We start from the raw sequence: 6,893 nt of genomic DNA, 5'->3' as shown, positions 1-6,893 counted from the left end.
GCTGTTTATAGCTATATTGTTGGTTGTATGTTCTAGCTGATTGACTGACAGGCAATTCTAAACATGCTTAAGTGAACAAACTTGTTGGTTTTCTCGTCTGTAAAATGAAATGAGTTAGATTAGATTGTTTCTGGTGTGCCTTCTAGCTGTAAAATTTGTGCTTTATAAATCTGTAACAGGGCTGCCTAGCACACACATCAGGCACTTGACCTAATTTAAAATAATGATTGCAAAGAGGACTATGACGTAGTGGAAAGGACATAGCATTAGCAGTTAAGAAGCCTGAATTCTAGGCTTAGTCTGCCACTACCTAGCCGTGTGACACTGGGCAAGTCACTTAAATTACCTGGAGGAGGCACGTGGGGATGTAGACTTAAGATGATTTTGGGTGGCTCAGAGATGTGGCATTAAATTATATATTGAAAAAGTAATTTTTCTTTTCAGTTTTCTTTTTGTTTTTCTGATTATGTTAAAGAGAGAGTCTCAGTTTAGTGCTGGTGTGTCTTCAACAACTCTTCAATACTTCCCATCCTCCCTTTTTGGCAAAGAGAGAAGTCTCAAGCTCAGATACTTCACAGGCAGCACTAGCTAGATAGCATTTAATAACATTGCCCAGCTCTCTTTACTTTATTTTTGTTTTGCCTTCCATTTGTGGCAAATAATTCAGGTTTTCCACTTATGAGAATGATGCAAAGTTTCCTTTAAAAGTAACTTAATTATGAAAATGTTCTAAAATTGATTGTGGTAATGTTGCACAATTCTGTGAATATACTAAAAAAAAAAAAAAAACCCACTGAATCATAAGCTTTATATGGGTGAGTTGGATGGTATGCAAATTACATCCCCACAAAGCCATTTTAAAAAGTAAATTGAGGCCAGGCACGGTGGCTCACGCCTGTAATCCCAGCAGTTTGGGAGGCCAAGGTGGGAAGATCACTTTAGCCCAGGAGTTTGAGACCAGCCTGGGCAACATAGTGAGATCCTGTCTCTACAAAAAATAAAAAAAAAAATTAGCCAGGCATGGTGGCATACTCCTCTAGTCCCAGCTACTCAGGAAACTGAGGCAGGAGGCTCACTTTGAGCCTGGGAGGTCTAGGCTGCAGTGAGCTGTGATTGCACCACTGCACTCCAGCCTGGGTAACAAAGTGAGACCCTGTCTCAAAAAAAAAAAAAGTAAATTGGTATCCTTTTGTAGTTCATAAGCGTGACAATTGGCTTTTCACTTTCTTTTTTTTTTTTTTTTTTTTTTGAGACGGAGCCTCGCTCTGTCGCCCGGGCTGGAGTGCAGTGGCGCGATCTCGGCTCACTGCAAGCTCCGCCTCCCGGGTTCCCGCCATTCTCCTGCCTCAGCCTCCCGAGTAGCTGGGACTACAGGCGCCCGCCACCTCGCCCGGCTAATTTTTTTTTGTATTTTTTTAGTAGAGACGGGGTTTCACCGTGTTAGCCAGGATGGTCTCGATCTCCTGACCTCGTGATCCACCCGTCTCGGCCTCCCAAAGTGCTGGGATTACAGGCTTGAGCCACCGCACCCGGCCTGGCTTTTCACTTTCATCTGTGAGATGTGCCTAACTCAAACCTTGTTATATTGTCAGCACATTACCCATCTGATGTGGGGAAAAAAAAAAAAAAGAAAAACATACATTGGAACCAGATATGTGCCTGTCGTCATAGCTACCCGGGAGCCTGAGGCAGGTGGATCTCTTGAAAAGGCTGTAGTGTGCGATGATCACAGCTGTGAATACTAGCCATTGCACTCTAGCCTCAGCAACATAGTGAGACCCCATCTTTTATTTATTTACTTATTTTTGAGACGGAGTTTCACTCTGTCACCAGGCTGGAGTGCAGTGGTGATCTTGGCTCACTGCAACCTCCGCCTCCCAGGTTCAAGCAATTCTCCTGCCTCAGCCTCCTGAGTAGCTGGGATTACAGGCAAGCACCACCATGCCCAGCTAATTTTTGTACTTTTAGTAGAGATAGGGTTTCACCATGTTGGCCAGAATGGTCTCAATCTCTTGACCTTGTGATCCGCCTGCCTCGGCCTCCCAAAGTGCTGGGATTACAGGCGTGAGCCACCAAGCCCGGCCTTTTTTTTTTTTTTTTTTTTTTTGAGACAGAGTTTTGCTCTGTCACCCAGGCAGGAGTGCAGTGGCATGATCTTGGCTCATTGCAACCTCTGCCTCCCGGGTTCAAGTGATTCTTGTGCCTCAGCCTCCCAAGTAGCTGGGATTGCAGGCATGCACCACCATCCCCGGCTAATTTTTGTATTTTTGGTAGAGACAGGGTTTCACCATGTTGACCAGGCTGGTCTCAAACTCCTGACCTCAAGTGATCTGCCCACCTCAGCCTCCCAAAGTGCTGGGATGACAGGTATGAGCCACCCGCACCTAGCCCCATCTCTTAAATAAAAGAATACATTGATTAATGTAAAAAAGGGACTAATTTAAATAAAATATTAAGCAAAAAATAGTATAGGTACAGTTGATATTGAAAAAGTTGTGCAGAAGATGCAAGACTACAGTTTGGAGAAACAATGCAATGTGAAGTTGGAAATGTTTCTTAACTCTCTGACCCTGATTCCTGGCCTGCTAAATGAAATGGTGATATTTCCCTGGATTTGTTAAAAGGCAGCCTCAGCCTAAGGTCCTGCACATGGATGGTTTCTGATGAAGGAGGATAGTTGATGAATTGATTGAGCTCCCACCCTGGTGCCAGGCCCTGGGCTTTCAAATGTTAACTCTGCATCCTCACAATAACTCCACTGCAGGAGCTAGTGGTGCTATTCCCATTCAGCAACCCCTGGGGAGTAGTTGTTGTTTATTCTCATGTTACAGATGAATGAGCTATGGCTCAGAGAGGTTAAGTAACTTACCTGAAGTCACAGAGCTAGTGAGTGGCTCAAGGATGAGATTCAACTCAGACTCTGACTTCAAAACTCCTGCTCTTTCCCTTTCACCACATTGCCCCCTCTTCACCCAGCCTGATTAAACAATCCACCTGTCCAGCCTGGGCAACATGGCAAAACCCCATCTCTACCAAAAATACAAAAAATAGCCAGGCATGGTGGTGCATCCCTGTGGTCATAGCTTCTCAGGAGGCTGAGGAGGGAGGATCACTTGAGTCTGGGAGGTGGAGGTTGCAGTGAGCTGAGATCGTGCCACTGCACTCCAGCCTGGGTGACAGAGTGAGACCACATCTCAAAAACAAAACAAAACAAAACAAACAAACAAAAACAGAATCCACCTGCCATGGAAGGGGGTGTTTAGGACCAGGGAGGAGGAGGGACACAGAAGGAACTCCATCCCTTTCTCGAAGCTGAGCATCCTCGGTCTGGCTGCCAGCCTGAGGGACTCGCCTTTCTGGTTCTGGTTTCCCATTGTCTCCCCTGTCCCCAGTTGTTCGATGGAAAATTCTCTTTCTTCATCAGTCCCCCCAGGGCTGGAGTCCTTTCCTGCTGCAGGGTCCACGCCAACTCCTGCTGGGTTTTTCTCCTCCTGTCTCCTCACCTGTTCAGACTTTGGCCAACTGTCTGGCATTGGGCCATTGCTGACCCTTGACCCTCTGAGGCTCGGCTGGTATCTTGGTCCCCACGAATCTTCTGGTTTGATGGTGAGCTCCCCTCCAATGAAATAATCAAACTAGGCTACTTGTCTCTCCTGCCACTGCCAATCACCTCTTTGAGCCACCATCATCTCCGCAGTGGGCACCTAGCATGCCCTCCAGCCTTGCGTGCCTTCGTTCCTTTAACTAGTGTGGTTCAAAGTGAGTTTACTGAGGTACAACTTGATTAGGAAACTCTCTGCTTATCCTTAAGCATCTCCCCACTGCCCTGTGGATAAAGTCTTGACTCCTTAGCCTGGATTTAAAGACCTTTGTGAACTGGTACTTCCTGTACCTTCCAGCCGCTTCTCTCCCCAGTCTTCTCTTCATCCCAGACAAGCCAGTCATTTGATACTGATTACAGTCCCTGAAGGCTTCTAGATGTCCTTGACACACAGTTGGTACTCACTAAATAGTAATTAACTCACTATGGCCTCTTGCCGCCAGTCTTTGTACGTGCTGTTCCTTCAGTCTGGAATGCCCTTTCCTCCCCTGTTCTCCCAATTCTGCCTGGTTGTTTTGGACTCCGCTCACATGTGATCTCCTCAAGGAAGCCTTCCTTGCCCTCCCATGTCAGGTACCTCTCTCTGTGCTACGATAATACCCTGTGCTGTCCTCTGGAAGCACAGGCCCTAGAGTCTAACTTCCTGGATTTACTTACTTATTTGTTTATTTTTGAGACAGGATCTCACTCTGACACCTAGGCGGAAATGCAGTGACATAATCAGGGTGCACTGCCACCTCTGCCTCCTGGGCTCAAGCGATCCCCCCACCTCAGCCTCCCAAGTAGCTGGGACTACAGGTGCGCACCACCATGCCTAATTTTCTGTTTGTTTTATAGGGACAGGGTCTCGCCATGTTGCCCAGGCTGGTCTTGAACTCCTAGCCTCAAGCAATCTGCCTGCCTTGGCCTCTCAAAGTGATGGGATTACAGGCGTGCGCCACCGCACCCAGCCTGGATTTAAATTCTTGGTATGCTATGTGCCCCAGCTGTGTGACATTGGGCAAGTCACTTAACTTCTCTGTGCCTCTGTTTCCTCATCTGTAAGATGGAATAATAATAATATCTACTAATATGGTTTCTGTAAGGATTATATGAAACAATGCAGCCTCAACGGCTTAGTGCAGAGTCTGGCATATAGTGAACACTCCATAAATGTTAGCTATTATTATTCTAGCCCACATCATAATCTATGGTAGATACCAATTCCCTGCTTTGTCTTCCTCATTCTAAGCTCCTTGGGGGCAGGGAGTATATCTCATTTACCATTAAATCTCTGGGTGCCTCTCTTAGAACCTGACACATATGGTGCTCAATACATATTTATTTATTTTATTTATTTATTGAGACAGAGTCTTGCTCTGTCGCCCAGGCTGGAGTGCAGTGGCACAATCTCTGCTCACTGCAAGCTCCGCCTCCTGGGTTCACACCATTCTCCTGCCTCAGCCTCCTGAGTAGCTGGGACTACAGGCACCCGCCACCACCCCTGGCTAATTTTTTTGTAGTTTTAGGAGAGACGGGGTTTCACCATGTTAGCCAGGATGGTCTCGATCTCCTGACCTTGTGATCCGCCCGCCTCGGCCTCCCAAAGTGCTGGGATTACAGGTGTGAGTCACCGCACCTGGCCCTCAATACATATTTATTGAATGGATGAATGAATGAATGTATATCTCACTTCTTGGTTTAGCTCAGCAGACTTTACCTAATCCTGAAGTTCTTTCTGGATTCCCAAGACCAGTTTTCCTTGCTCTGGCCTGGGCAGGTCACAGCCCAGATCTTGTTTATGGCATTTGAATTTCAGATCTACATAACTGGTCTCAACATAAGACAGACATCCCCCCAGGTAGCATATAAGAGAAGTGGCTCATAGTTTGGTAGAAATGCCCTCTCAGCACCTCCACCTTCCTTTGCTCTAATTTGTCATGATGAGGCATGGGCAGCAGTCACACAGAACAGGCCATTCCTCCTCTCAACGAGGGTTTGCAGGGCCAGGCCCTGTTGGGTGCCGAGGATGCCAGGGAAAATAGGGTATGAGCCCTGTTTCCGGAGCTTCCTGAGGAGTGGCTGGCTCCAGATCTGGCTGCCCAGGCGAGGAGACAGGCAGTTCCGGTGCTGGGTACACACAACCCATGTCAGGATGTGACCAAAGCATGGGACTGGGAACCAGGGCAGGAAGGCAGGACCAGGAACTCTGGTTCATAGGATCTGGAGCAAGTCAAAAGTGAGGGAGGGCAGGAGGTGAGCAACTCTGAGAAGCGGCTGAGTGGAGCCTGGCAGAGGTCAGAGTCTATTAGGCGAGGTCCTCCCAGGTCTAGTACCATCAGGGAGGAGAGCACTCCCAGTGCAGGGGTTGTTGTCAGCCTTGCTCTTTTTTTTTTTCCTTCCTGTCTCTGTGGAGGAGCTAGAAGGCAGAGAGAAAGTCACTCAGGACTTCTCATACCAGAAGTAAAGATGAGGAAAGCAGCAGCAGCAGCCACAGGCCAGTATTCCAGAGCAGCTTTGGGTTCCTGTCAAGACCTGCTTTGAGAAGGAGGTGGCTGTGGGGCTGGAGGGCCGGGCCTGTTCCTGAGCTGGCTGCTGGCAACACAGCAATGAGGCAACATTAAGAACTGTGACACGAGACCCAGTCCTGCTACTAAACCAACTGTGTGGACTTGCATAAGTCACTTCACCCCTTGGGCCTCCATTTCTCCACTTTGGAAAGGAGTGTTGGGACGATGTGAAGGGTTTGCAACATTCTAACATGAAGACTTCGTTTTGAAAGCACAACATTTCAAAGAGTCCACATGATAGTAGTGTTCATTTTGGCATCTGTTGATTTAAAAAATACAAAATTAGGCTGGGTGTAGTCGCTCATGCCTGTAATTCCAAAACTTTGGGAGGCCGAGGCAGGAGAATCACCTGAAGTCAGGAGTTCGAGACCAGCCTGGCCAACATGGTGAAGCATCGTCTCTAATAAAAATACAAAAATTAGCTGGGTGTGGTGCCACATGCCTGTAATCCCAGCTACTCGGGAGGCTGAGGCAAGAGAATCATTTGAACCTGGGAGGCAGAGGTTGCAGTGAGCTGAGATTGTACCACTGCACTCCAGCCTGGGCAATAGGACAAGACTCCATTAAAAAAAAAAAATACAAAATTAGGCATGGTGGTGTTTGCCTGTAGTCCCATCTATTTGAGAGGCTAAGGTGGGAGGAGCACTTGAGCCCAGGAATTTGAGTTTGCAGTGATCTATGGTATGCCTGTGAATAGCTGCTGCAATCCAGCTTGGGCAACATAGCGAGATTCCATCTCTAGT

General features: G+C 47.4%; 1 pseudogene; it reads left to right on the top strand.

Moving 5' to 3' along the window:
• Window positions 1–1,535: 1,535 nt before the first annotated feature.
• On the top strand, window positions 1,536–1,610 carry LOC112429200 (small nucleolar RNA U13; annotated as a pseudogene).
• Window positions 1,611–6,893: the final 5,283 nt, after the last annotated feature.

This window comes from Macaca nemestrina, chromosome 7 (assembly GCF_043159975.1).
Source record: "Macaca nemestrina isolate mMacNem1 chromosome 7, mMacNem.hap1, whole genome shotgun sequence".
Taxonomy (NCBI): domain Eukaryota; kingdom Metazoa; phylum Chordata; class Mammalia; order Primates; family Cercopithecidae; genus Macaca; species Macaca nemestrina.
Note: the sequence above shows the minus strand (reverse complement) of the source record. Positions and strands in the feature narration are given on the sequence as shown.